We start from the raw sequence: 17565 nt of genomic DNA on the forward strand, positions 1-17565 counted from the left end.
GAGAGGAGAAGGACAGAGCTAGAATCTCTGTCTCCTCCAAATAAAACTCCAAACACTTAAATGCTCCTCTCTCCAAACCAAGTCTGAGGCCTACATGTTTTCTGACCTGAGTTTCCAGAGATGTCATGATAAAGAAAAGGAACCGAGAGGGCGTTCTTGTCCTTTGGTCACAGACCCCCCTCCAGGGCCACCGTACTGAGACTGTAGAGGTCTCATTCCCGGAGATTTCACTGAGAACAGTGCTCCTGACAGTGTTGTGAAGCACTGCAGCTCTGTGCATGCAGAGTCTGGGGTTCCAAGTATTCTGGGTCTGCAGCCTCTCCCACACCCTCTGCCTTTTTGGACAATATGTTCTCTAAGTTCCCAGCTGCCATCTCCAGATTCCTATAATTTTCTGTTTTGAGTTTCTCCTACCCAGATCCTGGTTCCCTCTCACTGAGTCGATCTTCCCTTACCTATGACCTGGGTCTCCATGCTCATACTTCCTCATGCTGTCAGGGAGCAAATCCTCACCCCGCCCCCCAACACATACACACTGGACCCTCAGAGCCTCCCTGCACGGGAGGACCTCCAAACTTATTCTCCTCCAGGGATCCCTGAACTCTGGCAAGAGAGCAGTGCAGCAGCTAATCCTGATTACCATTTTCACCCCTCTCTTATTCTTAGCCACTGACCTCAGTGGGGCCCAAGTAGCTTATGTTGTTAGTGCCCTAACAGTGTCACCTCCCTCCAGCTGCAGGCTGGAACCTACAAACTGCTCAACCTCAGGCAGGTCCTCTAAGACATCAGCCTCCACTGACTTTCCTCCGCTGGCCTGGCCTCTAAAGCTGGAAATCCTGTCCCTGGGACTGGCCTGTACCTAATTCCTCCTCTCACCACATCCGGCTCGATTGATTCTTTAACTCCCTCAGAGAAGAGTGGATCATTCCGCCCCTGCGCCCGCTGCTAGAACCTCACAGGCAGCTAGCTGTGCCTGCGCTGGTCCCATGGTATTGCGGTTACTTGTTTATGTGTCTCCATTCACTCCACCTGGGGGACTGGGTCTTATATCCTTTTTATGGGTTTTTTTGTTTGCTTTATTTGCCAGTCCTGGGGCTTGGACTCAGGGCCTGAGCACTGTCCCTGGCTTTTTTTTCCCTCAAGGCTAGCACTCTGCCACTTGAGCCACAGTGCCACTTCTGGCTCTTTTCTATGTATGTAGTGCTGAGGAATCGAACCCAGGGCTTCATGTACATGAAGCAAGCACTCTTGCCCCTAGGCCATATTCCCAGCTCCTTACTCCCTTTTTCACTCCTTTCTGGGTCCAGTACAATAGATATTCAATAAAAAGACAGTGTACAAAGCGACTACAATGCATTTTGGGCCACGAGTGTTGATGTCTTTCTCAGGGCCAAAGAAAAGCTTGGAAAGAATTTAGGTGGGATTAGAAATGACCCGCTCTGCTTCTTCAGCTGCAGGACTTTCAGGATTGGGCACCAGAGCTCCTGACCAGGGATTCCCAAACTCCCACAAATCACAATCGCCTGGCATGCAGGGCTGCTGAAGCACACCACTGGGCTCTGCCCCCAGAGCTTCTCTTTTGGCAGATCTGGGGGAGGAGTTGGGAATTTGCATTTCTAATTCGTTCCCAGGTGGCACTGAGCCTGCATTTGGGGAACCCACTTTGAAGGCCACAGCTGTCCAATGATGACAAGCAGTTGGGGCCGGTTGGTTAGAGGCACTGTGAGGACTGTTTGCAATGTAGGTATAACTTGGAGTACTTCTAGGTGTGTGCAGGCCCTCCCTCCTCATGCTGAACTCAAATGCAGCTTCCAAGCGAGAAGAAAATGAAGACAGAGTGGGCGCTAGAGCTAATGAAACAGAGGTACTGGGTCTGACACAGCGAATCACAGCTGTGAGGAAGGAAGGACGGGGTTGCAGCAGCCATGGGAAGGCAGAATTGAATAAATGACAGGAGGATGAATAATAGATTAGAAGAGATGGGGACTTTGGCAAAGTAAAAATCTTATTTGACTCAAACTATAAATGGCAGGGAGAGGAAAAGGAAAAAGGAGTCATAATTAAATCCAGCACTCCCAGGAAGGCAAAAGAAAGATGCCCCAGAATAGAAGGTAGGAAAAACAAAATCCCAACCTATTTCCTGGACCATGCTCTTGATAAAGCGTAAGTGATCTGCTCCCCAGGAGTTTAGGAAGTAGATTGAAGGGGTGGTGGTGGTGGTGCATTTTTCATTCTCTTAGGAAAGAATTATTCAGCCTCATTTTGTATGTATGTGCCAAGAATGAGGCTTGAACCCGGGGCATGGGAACTGTCCCTTAGCTTTTCCATTCAAGGCTGGTGCTCTACCACCTGAGCCACAGTGTCACTTCCAGATTCTTGCTGGTAAAAATAGAAAATAACGTCTCACAGACTTTCCTGCCCAGGCTGGCTTTCCAACTGCACAATCCTCAATTCTCAGTCTCCCCAGCAGCTAGAATTACAGGTGTAAGCCATGGTTGTCTGGAACCTGCCTCATTTTCACTTGGCTGCCCCTTCCCTCCCCAAACCCCAAGCTTACATGAGTTTCCTAAGCTCCGTCTTAAGTGTTTTCCTTCACGGATCTTTTGCATTTTTGCACACCCCAAGAGGTTGCCCCATACATCAGGCTAAGATACACAATGGAAACTTCACGCTGCCCTCTTCACCTTCAAGGTAAACTGGTTTGTGGATAACCCTTGACCATGGCCTGCAAGTCCCAGCTCTCACTGTCGGAAGACTGTGGTTGCTCCCCACGGGGGAAGGCAGCTGAGAAACAACCCACGGAGCCCGCTGGTAATACCGGGCAGGATGTAGCTGGGGTCAGACGGTCCCTCCGTCCCTCGGCCCCTCGGTCAACCCGCAAGCTGCAGTGGGGTGAATGAGGCCAAGTCGGTCGGAGCCGGGGTGGATGGCGATTGCCAACTGTCTTGCTGGAGTTGGCACAGCCCAGCCAGGATGGATGCGCGCCGGGGGCCTCCAGGGCCCTTCACATGTCCAGCGCCCCCCCCCCCACACCCGCAAACACCTTGCTCAACGCATCCCCTGTCGGCCCACGCTGCTCGCACCCCCGCCGATCGCGCCCCCTCTCCCACGCCGGCGAGGGAGCCCGGGCGCCGGCACGGAGCCAGCCGGCGAGGCGGCGAGGGGGCGAGGAGGCGCCCACGCGGCTCCCGCGGCGGCGGCCGGAGGCGGCGGGGCAGCGCCGGCCCAGCGCGTCCCCCGCGCCCGCGGCCCGGCCCGCAGGCGCCGCCGCGGGAGCCGCGACCCGCCGGCGCTGACAGCCGCGCTCCGAGCCCGGGCGACCCGGTCCGTCCGCGGTCGGTCCACCCCCAACTCTCCCGGAGTCTTCCCGCAGGCCCGCCGGCGCGCCGGCCCGGAGCGGACGGAGCCTCGGCCCCCGCCGCCGCCTTCACGTGGTGCCGGGCCGGTGGGCACATGACTCTCCGCATCCCGGCCCTGGGCCCCCGGCCGCAGAAGCGAGGGCCGCGACCCCGGCCCCGACCCCGCCGCCCGCGGCGCACCCCGCGCGCGGCCGCACAAAGCGCGCCGCCCCCGCCGCCCGCCGCCCGCCCGGCCGGCCGGCGGGACAAAGCGGGCCGGGGCGCCGGCACCTACCTGGACGCGGAGCGCCGGGCGGGCGGCGGGCGGGAGCGGGGAGCGCGGCGCGCGGGCGGGCGGGCGGCGCTCACCGGTCGTCGCCGCGGCCGCAGCCCCGCCGCGAGGGGCGGTGGCGGGTGGCGTGGCGGCCGCGGGGCGCACGGCGGGTGCTGTCACCGGGCGTGAGCGGCGCGGGGGGCGCGCGGGGCCGGCGGCGGCGGCGGCGGCGGCGGCGGCGCGCGGGCGCGAGCGGCGGGACCGCGGCGCCGCGGATGGAGGACAATAGCCTCCCCCCTGCCACAGGCCGCCGGCTCCCGCGGGAGGCCCGGGACCATCTGGAGCCCGCGGCCCCGCGGGGCTCGGGGCGGGGCCCCAGCCGCCCCCCCCCGCCCCGCCCGGCGCCATGGCAACCGAGGCCCCTGCCGGCTCGCCCCGCGGCGCCCCGGCCCCGGGGTCGCTGACCTTCCCCGGGGCCACCGCGGCCGCCGCTGGTTGGCCGGCTCCGACCCCCCGCCGTCTTCCGGCCTCGGCCGGCCCCGCGCGCCCCCCCTCCCGGCCCCGGGAGCCCCCGACCTTCCCGGGGTGGACGCCCCACCTTTGTCCTCTCCCGCCTGGGGGCCCCGGACCCCCGCTTCCCGGGGGGCGCAGCCCCCCCCCCCCCGCCGCCGCTCACCGCCGAGGTCTCCCCGAGATGTGGCCTCTGTTTCCTCGTCAGATCCTCCTCTCCGGGCACCCCCGGGCCATCGCCCTCACGCCTTGGTCCCCGCCGGGCCCCCTCTCTCGCGCCCTCCTTCCGGCAGGTAGCCTGGCCCGCTTTCCAAGAGCATCTCCATGGTGCTGGTGGAGATCTGCCTGCTCACAAATCAGATTCTCGGAACAGTCATCACAGCGGCTCCTCGGCGCCTCTCATTTATCAACCAAGGAGAATTGCGGCCCAGTCACTGTCTTCAGGGGGCTGGGGGCGGGGATGGACATTTCTAGGCCTGGCACAGGCTGAGCTCCTCGGTTTATCGGCCGTCGGATGGGCTAAGGTTTAAGGTCATACGTAGACCAAGGTGCGGTGCTCTCTGCTTAGGAGAGGGAGGAATTATGCCTAAATGGGAACGGACGCACGCCCAGGGTGGGTGCTAGTGGTGGGTGCTAAAAGTGCACTGTGTCATGTGACACTCCCACCCCCTCGCTGGCTCTGGGAGGTAGATGCTGCTCTTCCAGACTAGAAAGCTGAGCTCCGAGAGGAACCAGTCTCATAGCCGGGTGGGCCTGGGGCCATCTCTGAGGTTATTTTCCTGCTCCTGATGAAGGTGGGCCTGGAGAAAGCCTGAAAATGGCCGAGTACAACAGGCAGCGCCAGGAACGCGCGTTGAGTGAATGGTTGAATTTCAGGTTTCGTAATGGCCTCATCGGTCATGAATTTCAGGATTCTGCTTCTTTCTGAAAAGATACTGAAACAGATAGGGTTCCAACAAAATAAAATCACTTGCGTGAAATGTACTTGAAAACAACTTGCAAGGTAAAACCACACCCCTAATTAGTGTCATTTCATCTACCTGGCCTTGGTTTCCCTCGTGTGTAAGAGGAGATGAGCGAAGAGTTCAGGAATTGCACTTTTAGAAGGGGTTATCCTGAAGTTCTCTCCTAGCTCTGATGTGACCTCCGCCTTCTGGGGTACACCCCATCAGCTGTGATTGAGACTACCTGTGATGTGTTTTAATAGTCACTCCTTCAAATGACAGGTTCCAAGGAGCAAGGGCTATAAACTGCAACCGTCCCTAGAGGTAAGTAGAGAATGTGTTGGAAGCCAGACACCAGTGGCTCACACCTGTAATCCTAACTACTCAGGAAGCTGAGACCTGAGGCTCTCAGTTCAAAGTTAGCCTGGGCTGGAAAATCCATGACACTCTTTGTCTCCAATGACCAGCAAAAAGCTAAAGCTAGAAAAAGCTAGAGCTGTGGCTCAAGTGGTAGAGCACTAGCATTAAGCAAAAAATAAGGGACAGTTCCCAGGCCCTTAGAGCCCCAGGTGTAGTGGATCAAGCATTCAGTCAATCGTGGGCGTGCGCGCGTGTGTTGGAAGATTCAGGGAGGAGATGGAAAGTAAGGTGTGTATAATGGAAGACTCTTGGACAGGGACATTAAAGTTGACAGGACCTGCCAAAGAAACTGGAGCCATCAAACTGCTGCTATATTTTTTTTATAGGAACTAAGGGTCTCAGCCCACAGCCTGTTAGATTATGACCTAGTTAGAAGTGAAACACTCTAGGGCCTTGCGAATAGCATGATGATAGCTTCTGTAGAATCATTTCCCATTTTCAGCACTTCATAATTCTACAAAAAGCCATATAAGGTAAGTATTCTAATTTTTATTCTCATTTTACTGTTGAGCAGACTGATATTCAGATACCTGAGTGAAAATTCATAGAATTTGTTCATAGTAATGATCCCAGACCTTCTGATTCCTGGTACCTAATGGACACAGAGTGTGGCAGAGTAATTAAACGTATCTGTTTGGAGGCTGGGGTTGTGGATCAGTAACAGAGCATCTCACTGGCATACACAGGACCTATCTTTGAGATCTAGACTTAGGAAAATAAAAAACAAAACTCCCTAGCCTACTCAGAAGGCTGAGATCTGAGGATCACCATTCAGGAAAGTCCGTGCAACTTGGAATTCCAATAAACTTCCAAAAGAAACCAAAAAAAAAAAAAAAAACTGAAAGTGGAGCTGTGGCTCTAGTGATAGAACTAGAGGCTAGCCTTGAGCACAGACAGCTCAGGGACAAGCACCCAGACCTTGAGTTTAAGACTCAAGTCTAGTACCAAAAAAAAAAAATATTTTTTTAAAAAGGAAAGAAAAAAGATTTTGGGGTCAACTAGGTTTAAATCCTGATTTTTCTAGCTGTCTGACCTTGGACATGTACTTACCCTCCCACCAGTAAAATACAGGCATTAAAAAATACATTGCAGGGCTGAGAATGCAGCTGAGTGGTGGAACAGATGACGTGTGTGTGTGTGTGTGTGTGTGTGTGTGTGTGTGTGTGTGAAGATCTTGGGTTTAATTCCCAGCACTGTGGGGACAGGGTGGGGGGAGGAGTTAGTGCAGGTAAAGCACTAGAACAACTGCCCTGTAGTAAGCACTCAATCAGTGTCAGCCATTATTCTTTTACCAAATTCTTATTTTACTGTACTGTTTCCCAATTTGGAAAGGAATCATGCCTAATACAGGGAACACTGAGATCATTTCTCTCGGCTGTGCAACTGGGTTGCTTTGGAAACTAGTTATTTTGCTCTGTAGTGAATCAGTACAGTCAATGATGAAGACAACGGCTGCTTCCTTTTTTCTGTGGGCTGCAAAAGTGAATGGAATGATGTCCACCAAGTATGCTGAGCAGCTCAGAGATTCCAGAAATGCTGCTTAAGATTCATGGAGAGGTCTTGACCCCTGCCATCTATCCTCCAGATGTAGCGGAGTTCGCAGCTCTTTCTATGCCATGGAAGAGGTATCCCTCCTTCCATATGAGATTCCAATTCTTCTGGCTCCTGCTCTAAGTCTCATCCCCTCCCACACTCTTTATGGCCCTCACTCCTTCTGGTGCTTGCTCGCTCTCTCTCTGCTGGCTCCTTCCCATCAGTATTTGAGCATTCTCAAATTTCTGCTAGCTTAAGAAATGAGAAGCCCTGATGGCCTGTATTTATCACCCTCACTCTTCCTGCTCCCCCCTTCCCTGCAGCTCTAGGGGTTGAGCCCAGTTTTGTGCATGCTAAGCAAGCACTCTGCTACCGAGTTAAACCCTGAGCCATTTGCCTGTGTGTGTGTGTGTGTGTGTGTGTGTGTGTGTGTGTGTGTGTGTGTGTACATGCACCAGAAGCAGGGCTTGAACTCAGGGCCTAGGCACTGTCCCTTAGCTTTTTTCTGCTCAAAGCTGGTGCTCTACCACTTGAGACACAGCTCTACTTCTGGCTTTTGGGGAGTGAATTGGAAATAAGAGTCCCATCACTTTCCTGCCTGGTCTAGCTTCAAACCATGATCCTGGTATCTCAGCCTTGTGTAGGTAGGATTACAGGTGTGAGCCACTGGTACCCACTTTGCCCTTACTCTTTATGCTCACAGTCTTCTTTCCTTCATTCTTTTCTTTCTTTCCTTCATTCCATCAAACATTTATTCACAACAATTATAGCCCTTGGCTCTAGTGCCAAGACTGTAATGGTTTGGGAGGCTATAAAGAAGTGAGGTGATCAACTCTGTAATTTAAAAAGATTAGCTGTCCAGGCACCAGTGGCTCACGCGTAATCCTAGCTACTCAGGAGGCTGAGATCTGAGGATCAAGGTTCAGCGCCAATACAGGCAAGGAAGTCCATGAGACTTTTATGTCCAGTTAACCACCAAAAAGGCAGGTGTGGAGATGTGGCTCTACCACTGTGGTAGAGTTCTAGACTTGAATAAAAAAGCTCAGGAACAGCCCCCCAGGCGCTGAGTTCAAGCCCCACTGCTGGTGCGTAGACACACACACACACACACACACACACACACACAAATACAAATGATTTGCTGGTGTGTTGGAGTAGGTGAAGAAGTTCACAGTTGGAGTGAGAGAGAGGAGATGGTATTTGGACTCAGGTTGGCAGTGGATGCAGAAATATATAGTAGGAAAAATTGGTAAGATGTGGAAACGAGTTAGATGTAGGGGTAGTGGAGAGAAAAAGGGGCTTGTTAAGGATGGAAAGAAGGTGCCATTCGCTGAGATGGGGAAGGAAAACCAGGTTTAGTTGGGGGAAATTGTTGATCTTAGAACTTGGGTCTAAGATGCCTTTGAATTAATCAAGTGGAGATTGAGTAATCAATTACCAGTGTGGTGTTCAAAGGGAAGGTCTGGACTTATAGCCACTTGGAAGACATCAGTGTAGACAGATGGTAATTGAAGGGACTAGATAAGAACTGATGGACTGACCTAATCCCAGCACAGTATCTTCTGCTTGCATAAAGCTGCTTCCAACAAAGTCAATGGGGCTGGGGATATGGCCTAGTGGCAAGAGTGCTTGCCTCGTATACATGAGGCTCTGGGTCCGATTCCCCAGCACCACAGAAAATGGCCAGAAGTGGCGCTGTGGCTCAAGTGGCAGAGTACTAGCCTTGTGCAAGAAGAAGCCAGGGACAGTGCTCAGGCCCTGAGTCCAAGCCCCAGGACTGGCCAAAAAAAAAAAAAAGCATAAGGCCAACAAAGTCATCAATGATCTTACTGTGAAAACTAGTGGTTATCCTAATTGCTATCGTACTTTTCAGTCTTGGCAGCAATGACTCATTATGCCCTTCTTTCTTTTGCAGGCGCCTTTTCTCCTGGTCATTTACGGTTATCTCTCAGGGCTTCTTACTCTATACCTGATTTCAGGGCCATCTCATCCCCTGGGCACCTTCAGTCATATATTTAATAATATGTCCATGTGATAGATCATTCTTCTACTGAAAACCTGTCAGTGGTTTCCCACTGGGCAGAAGATGAATCCAGACCTTTTTCTTTTCTGGGGTGGATGCATCGAAGGTTCCACTCAAGATAGATGTGATGGTGTGGGGAGGGTTGTCATAGCACACAGGTTGTGTTATGTTTGGGACTGTGAGTTGTGCAAGGGAGGATACTGTGTGTAGATGCAGCCCATGTGTAGATACAGCCCCAGCAGAGCAGGCGTACACGTATCTGTGCAATAAACTAATGAATGGCAAGAAAGACCTTGAGATAGACGTCTTTATCATAAAGAGATGAAACTAAATGTTTTCATACTAACCTGTGTATTTGCCTCCACCTATTTTTTTTTGAGGTGTGTGTGGGGGGATTCTGGGGATGGAGCCCAGAGATTCATGCATGCTAGGCAAATACACTACCATTGAGCCAGCCTCTTGATTCCCACCTATTTCACTCCCAATCCGTGTTCCAGCATTTAAGCAGAAGTGAGGGCTTTGTATATACGTTGCCGTCTGCATAGGAATACTACAGGGAAATCAGAGTTACATTCTTGGCTTTTGAGCCCAACAGACCTTTTAAAGTCTGCACTGAGAGCCAGGAGTGTGGTAATATATGCCTGTAGTCCCAGCTATTCCAGAGTTTGACACAGGCAGCTTTTCTGAGCTCTGGAGTCTGAGGCCAGGCTTGGCAATATTGGCAAAATGTACCTTGTCTCAACATGAAATGAGCTAAATTCTAAAATAGCATGGAATAATGTTGTTGAAACTTTCCATTTTTAAATTGCAAGAATTAAATGCTTCAGGGGAATTTATTTTCCTCCTCTGGAAGCTTCCTTTTAAATATCAAGAGACAGAACCTGCTAAGCCTGAAGCTCAGAGTTGATGCCATCATCTGTTGAGTTAGGAAGAACATGTGAGTTTACCTTCTACAAAGAAAATATAATCCTTCCTGTGACTGGAGAAGAAGAACTAGAAATGATGGGGATAGGAGAGCAAGCGAGTCAAGATGGCCCTGGGGCTCTGCTCTCTGTCCCCACCACCACCCAATAGTAGATGGAAGAAGCTTGGGTTCCATTTAATTTCTGGAACCAGAGAAGACAATCTTTCAAAGTAGCCAGTGCTACTCAAGGACAACAACTACGGAGGAGAAGTGATATTGTCATCTGTGTAGGCACAGCAGATATGGGGTAATCTGTTCCACATGGCCGTCCATCCTCTGAGAGAGAGAAAGAGGGAGAGAGAAGGAGAGAGCTGAGGAGTGAAAGCCAGGATACCCGTGGGAATTGGTGTGGAGTGGGGACCACAGAGGCAGAGGGTGGGTAGATGGCACAAACCGGGGGGCTGGTGGAGGTCTAGCAGCGTCAGGAAGAGCTGAGGTGGAAGCGTGGAGCCATTGCTATGTTTTGTCTGCACCAAGACCACAGGTGTCAACTGCCAGAGAACTGTGTGCCATGGAGTCCAATGCCCAAGACCAAGTGAAGGAAGCTACAGTTTATTAGTTAGGCAAGACAGACAAAAAAAATGACATTTGCCTTTATGGCTCATTTTGATATCAGAACAATACCTACCCACACATACACTAGGACATCACAAGAAGCAGACTAGGCGAATGTACAATGTTGGAGTTGTCTTGAACTGGTTATGGTTATTCTTTTTCTGCCATCAGTAGGAATGGGGACTGAGAAATAAAATTATATATTTCCTCGCCCGAGTCTGTTAGTTGAAATGGTAAGTAAGTCTGTGGAAGTAAAGGTAAGAAAGGTGGGTTTCAAGTAAAACTGAGCCTCTTCTGAAGACTGGCTTGATTTCCAGTGACTAGTGTAGACCAGGAGACCAGCCTGATCTTAGCCAGCTTAAGACAAGATTTGCAAAGGAGGGACATGCATTTGAAAGTGAAAGTCTGCAGATGAGACTGCGGATAAGATCCTACACATAAAATGGGGCATTGTGAAATTTGAGGGTGGATAGGGCGGGGCATAGAGGACTGAGAGGATCCTACCTTGAGCATCCTTACCCAGTACAGAAGAGCTGGGTTCCAGGAGCCCCAACAGCTGTGTTCTGTTCTTAGCAGTGTTGTGAATGCCTGCTGCTATTGAGTCAATGTGGGAGCCTGGAACTGATTTGAGGACACAGAAATGTTACATTCATTTATCTTTGTCCAGTTCAGATTCAAAACATCACTTATTTATGGTCCAGCCCTCCTAAACTATTTTTAACTTGCAAGCCTAAATGCCATTAAAAACTGGGCCTGTTTGAGTGATTCTGACCCATCTCGGAGCAGGCTGGGATCAACTGTGATTCTCAATACCTTTGATTTTGCCAGTCACGAACCACTTCTTTCTTCTAAGAAACTCCTGCAACCAACCCCTTGGAGCATACACACTCTTGTGAAAAGAGCCTGCTCACAACCATGTGTCGGAAGTGAATTTTACAACAACTGTTTAATGCTAATAGTTGCAGGAATGTCTGTGGGATTCATTGATCAAACTGCACTAGTAAATGAAAGTTGTGGTGGGAAAACTACAGTGCCAGAAAGAGTAGGTATGGGGTAGATTTTTTAAAGTTGTAGACATTTTAGGCCAGTGTTCAATTACTTCAGCCTAATTCACTTGTGTTGTGGCACATGGCTAGGGGTTAGTCATTTCAACTATCAGTGTCATCTGAAACTTCCCGGGGGTAAAGACACCAAGACACTATGAACTTGTTTGAACTCTGGCTCATCACTTTCTAATTGTGTGACCTTGAACAAAGTATTTAATTTCTCTAAGCCTAAGTTTCCTCATCTGTAAACAATTAGGGGATAATTTTACAGAAGGAAGTTGTGGTGAGAAATTAAACAGTGCATGTCAGGTTCAAGGTGCCTGCTTGTACATAGAGACTCAATGATTATTAGCTATGGCTACGATCACTAGTTTACATAATTTTGTATGTAGACAAATCTTGCCTTAAGAAAGACATACTGCATGAAAATGTGGACTTGTGTAAAAGGTTAGTGAGGAAGGCTATTTGCATTAGGAAAAGATTCTTCCGTTTATGAAAGAACTGATAACAGGATTTCAACAGTCACTTCCCAATGTGCCTGGAATGGCTTAATTCATACAAAACTTGGTATATAGAGTGTGTTTTAGAAACAGCTAGTGACCCAAGCACAGGCATCTGTAATACAATCACTCAGAGCAGGTCTGAGCCACTGTGACAAGTTAACAATAACAATCCTGAGTATTCCCCAGACTCCTTTATAAAGGGATTAGATGGCTTCTTTGTGCTTTCAAAGGGCAGATCCTGGGACTAATGAGTGGAAGAAACAGGGCTGGAAAGATGGAGAGATTTTGTAGGTTGACACAATGAAAAACTGCCAAGCCACTGATGTCCACAGATGATTTTACAGGTTGCTTACAAAGTGGCCAATTTCCTAACACAACTATTACATGAAATAGTGAGGTCACACAGTTCAGCGTTCTTCAATCCTAAATATACTTTGCAAATTGGATGGATTCCCTACCTTGGATACCAGGAAGACGTTACAGAAGGAGATAAGAGAGAGGAATGGGAGGAAGGGTTGGGATGAAGGAAATGAATGGGATAACCATTGTTTCTCTGGCTTGGAAATACTGGATTAAGTGACCTCTAAGCTTTCATCTAATTTAAAGATCCCACAACTCATAATTTATTCATACATGTTATTTTAACTATATTCCTGGGAGAGTTTTCCTATTTTAGCTGTGGAAAACTGGAACATAACACCAAAAGTAAGTGGTAAAATGGGAAAAGAATTAAGATATCCTGATCCTTTTGGATCCCATGACCTCATTTCAACTGGTGAGACTGAAAGTTGGGAAAACTAGCCTTAAGGCTAGAAGAGATAAAATCAACTTTAGACTAAGACCAATTGGGGAAAAAAAACTCATATAAGGCTTCAGATTCCCAGCTTTCCAGGTAAAGCACTTCAGAGACTGTTCTCTCTTTTATTTTTCAAGACTGGGACTTGAACTTGGTACCTGATGCTTCTGCTCATTGGCTAGCACTCTACCAACTGCGCCACACCTCCAACCCCAGGGTTCTGGTCTCACACAAAGACCAACCTACCACTGAACATATGGCGCTAATATCCACTTTTGTGGGGCTCTTGGGAGGAGGATCTATGTCCCAATTAGCCTATTAGTCTTGCAAATAAAGTTGATCAGCTGGCCTTCAGATCAATAGGCTTACTTGGTTGCATGTGACCAGATTACACAACACAGATGCTTCATCCCCAAGGGCTCTTGAGCACAAAGCACTTTCCTTTCCAGCGGATGGACATCAGCTGGCAGTACAAATCCAATCCTGCTTATAGAGAAGGTAAAAAGCCAATTATGGAGAGGAGAAACACTCTTGCTTTTATTGGTTATCCAGGCAAAGTAGGGTTGGACACAGGAGAGACATGAAATCTCCTGGCTGGCCCAGCACCTATTACTGGTAGATGAGAAATCAGAAATTGTGCGAAGGTGACTCAGCCAGGAAACACAGGAAGCTACTGAGTATCTGAGCCAGGCATTTTAAGAAGGAGAGGAAGAAAGCACCGGGAATGGGGGCGAAGAAGAAAATATCCTAGTTATGTAAAGCTCAGTCAGGATTATCCTAGGAAGAGAATCTTTCATTTGCCTCCAAGTCTTAGAAGAAAAATATCAGCCGTGGTCCACGAAACTGGCACAGAAAGCGGCGCCATTATGGCCTCTGGTGTCCCCCGCCCCCTTTCCCCAACCTAACCTCCCTTGGCAAGAGCATCCCTGTCTGACCCCTAATAGGAAAGCCGTGGTGAAGCTGCCCCACTTCTGTGCTCCAGGTGGAGAAGGCCTCGAGAAGGTGAAGGGATGAGCTAATCTGAGCTTCATGGCCCCATTTCCAAGGATGTGATTAGTGGAGAGGCACGGGGGACATGTTCCATTTCAGGAAACCCGGTTATGGGAACCGGTGGGGGACAGACTTCTCACAGGACCCAAGAGAAACCATTAACCCTTTCTTATTGTCTATATGGGAAACAGATTCTCTGGTGTTGTTTGATTCTTTCTTAGGAAAAAAAGCTCTCACATGGACTTCATTTTTACATCAGCCTGATAAAGGGGAGCCCAGGGATATTTTCCACTTAAGTTCTTAGGGTCAACTTCTTTGGGATATTTGAATGTTCCAGGGAAGCTTGAGAATGAAGTCTGACTTAAGGTGTGTTCATGAATGAGATGCACAGAGAAGGCACACTTAAAAGGGAAAGGCAACTTAGGAGTCCCTGCAATGTCACCGTTCATCTGGTAACATTGCCTATGACATTCTGGTTCCATTCCAACACTTGGTTTGGGGTCAGAATCAGTGTGGGGCTCTTGAGGGTGGGTCTTCCCTTGGCCGAGCAGTATTTGTTTCTCAAAAATAAATGCAAATAAGCTTGTACTGGGATGTACTCCAGTGGTAGAACTCGTACCTTGCCTAGCATGTGTAAGGCCCTGTATTTGATGCTTGGAACTGAAAAACAAAAAGAATATCCAGGACTGGGAATGTGGCTCAGTGGTATAGTGCTTGCCTAGCATGCACGAAGCCCTGGGTTTGATTCCTCAGTGCCACATAAACAGCAAAAGCCAGAAGTGGTGCTGTGGCTCAAGTGGTGGAGTGCTAGCTTTTAGCAAAAAGAAGCTCAGGGGGCTGGGATGTAGCTCAATGGCAAAGCACATACCTAGCAAGTGCAAGGTCCTGGGTTTGATACCCAGTACCAAAAAAAAAAAAAAAAAAAAAAGAGTCTCAGGAACAGTGCCCAGACCCTGAGTTCAAGCCCCAGGACCGGCAAAAAATAAAAATTAAAAAAATCCAAAGTGGACATGAAACAGTCATTCAATTCCTGAATGGGTGGCAGAATGGGCACAAAACCAGTATGTTATCCATTTTAAGAATCAGGGAGAATTAGACCCTGAAACCCTGTAAGACAATGAAAATCTGACCTAGAAATATTCAGAGCCATAGTCAAAATCTCCTTTGATGACTAAAGTGACCTTGGGGGCTGGGAATATGGCCTAGTGGCAAGAGTGATTGCCTCATATACATGTAGCCCTGGGTTCAATTCCCCAGTACCACATATATAGAAAACGGCCTGAAGTGGCACTGTGGCTCAAGTGGCAGAGTGCTAGCCTTGACTTTTTTTTTTTTTGCTAGTCTTGGGGACTGAACTCCGGGCCTGAACACTGTCCCTGGCTTCTTTTTGCTCAGCAGAGTGCTAGCCTTGAGCAAAAAGAAGCCAGGGACAGTGCCCAGGTCCTGAGTCCAAGGCCCAGGACTGGCAAAAAAATATATAAATAAATAAATAAATTGACCTTGGGCAGGTGACTTAATGTTTTTGTGATTCATATAGCTTTATCTGTTGAAGATAAGTGATTGCCTCAGTGGTCATTTCTGACTCTAACCGACAAGTGATTGCTCTGTGGATAGGATTTGAGTAAAAACACTTTTAGTAATGTAGAGTCCCATAGCTAGACCTGAACAGGTTGGTGGCATACGCGGATAGGTTGGGACCTGCATAGTGGCAGCTCGTGTCGGCCCTCTTTGAGGGAGATAAAGCTTTTGCAGAGAGTGATTGGGCTCTCACAGTAATGTGGAGGCTCCCACACTACAGAACTTCCAAGCAGCCAGGGATGCTGGTAGGAAGCCGAATTGGGGTTCGTTATCTGACTTTGATATCTATAAATGTAGTGTTATGCTACCTATACTTCAGAGCATAATTTTCATCATTTATAACAACACCTCCCTTAGAAGGGATGATGACTTAGGGGAAATAAGGCGAAGAGTGTGTAGCACAGAGCCAATACTCACTGAATGTCAAGCCCTGCTTGACTACAAGGGTAACCGCTTAGAAGTCCTGGTGATTGGCCCTCATACCCAAGGCTTCCTCCTTCACTTCTGTCCAGACTGGGTAGGAAGAGCGCTGTGTCCCTGCCTACCTTTCTTAGGCCTCTCTGCTTCTAGGATGGCCGTTGGGCATTCCTTGCAACTTCATCCTTTAGGCCCATTCCATGGAGGAGGACTGGAAGCCAGGATGACCAATAGTTGCCATTGGCAACTATTCCTCTACCCTTCATCAAAGCCATTCTCAAAGTGGAATATTTCTACTGAGCTGGCACTCTCCATGCGGACTTTTAATTTTTTTGTTATTAGCATAAACTAGTTGTACAAGTGGGGGTTTCACTATGATATTTCTTTTTTTTTTTTTGGCCAGTCCTGGGCCTTGGACTCAGGGCCTGAGCACTGTCCCTGGCTTCTTCCCGCTCAAGGCTAGCACTCTGCCACTTGAGCCACAGCGCCGCTTCTGGCCGTTTTCTGTATATGTGGTGCTGGGGAATTGAACCTAGGGCCTCGTGTATCCGAGGCAGGCACTCTTGCCACTAGGCTATATCCCCAGCCCCTCACTATGATATTTCTATACATGTATATAATGCACTTCAGTCACACTCTATTAATTTCCCTTACTCCCTTTTTAAAACAATTTCAACTGGCTTCACTGTTCTATTTTCATACATGCACATAAAGTACTTTGACTGTATCTGTCCTTATTTACCCTCTGTATTCATTCAGTTAGTGTGCATTAACTGTAGCAAGGTTTCACCATGGTATTTTGCTGGTGCATATATTTTAATCAGAATAATCTTCTCGACTGCTCTTTCCCCATCCTCCCCATTTTCTATTGTTGGACAGCTTTCAGTGATGTTTCTTATGCTATCTTCACACCTAGATGCAATGTACTTTGGTGTTATTCACCCTCCATCATTCTCTTCCCTCTCCTTGCTTTTGATAGGGGCTCTTTTGTTTTGTTTGGGTGCCAGTACTGGGGCTTGAATTCAAGGCGTAGGTACTATCACTCAAGGCTGGCACTCTGCCATTTGATCCATAACTTCTCTTATGACTTTTTGGTGTTAATTAGGGATAAGAGTCTCATAGACTTTTCTGTCCTGTCTTGCTTCAAACTATGACCTACAGATATTTGCAGCTAGGGTTACAGATAAGAGCCATTGGGTATCTGGCTTTCAATAGAGGCTATTTTAAAGAGTCATCTCCAATACTATTGTGGTATCACTTCATAATCATTCAACAATGTTAGCTCCTTTTCCTTCCGAAACTTCTAAAAGGGGAGAGACACAGATTATTCCCCAAATTCCTGTTCTTTTGTCAAACCTGATGGTTATAATGAATTTCTCAGAAACAAAAGCCACCAGTGTCCAATATATCTACCTGTGATCAGCTGAGATGGGGAAGAGAAGCATTAGGCTGAGCCCAGACTGGAAGAAGAGTATGATTCAGGTTCTGACAGACACTTTCTTTGGAGTGGCACCAAGGTTGCATACTGGGTAGGCACTCGGCCAGCTCCACAGCCTGATCTGTTGATTCCTGGTTATTTGGAGCTGGAGTGGAAGAATTTTCCCTGAAGGAAAGCAGCCAACACCCTGTCCCACCCTCCTCCTTGGGCAACTCTTTGCTTGGCAGGAAGCTCTC

The 17565-nt window shown here is 48.9% G+C and overlaps 1 protein-coding gene across 2 annotated transcripts in view; it reads right to left on the reverse strand.

Annotated features, from left to right (window-relative positions):
- Window positions 1–4720, reverse strand: part of Sptbn2 (spectrin beta, non-erythrocytic 2) — a 43878-nt gene extending 39158 nt beyond the window's left edge. The window contains exons 1-2 of one of the 2 annotated variants that reach the window (XM_048359628.1): window positions 3696–3738; window positions 3634–3654 (exon numbers count right to left, since the gene is read on the reverse strand). The gene's annotated coding sequence lies outside the window, so the exon portion shown is untranslated. Of the gene's footprint in view, window positions 1–3633; window positions 3655–3695; window positions 3739–4288 lie in introns of those variants that run through there. The other variant, XM_048359627.1, reaches the window with a different exon arrangement.
- Between the last annotated feature and the right edge of the window lie 12845 nt (window positions 4721–17565).

The sequence above is a fragment of the Perognathus longimembris genome, chromosome 13, assembly GCF_023159225.1.
Source record: "Perognathus longimembris pacificus isolate PPM17 chromosome 13, ASM2315922v1, whole genome shotgun sequence".
Classification (NCBI taxonomy): domain Eukaryota; kingdom Metazoa; phylum Chordata; class Mammalia; order Rodentia; family Heteromyidae; genus Perognathus; species Perognathus longimembris.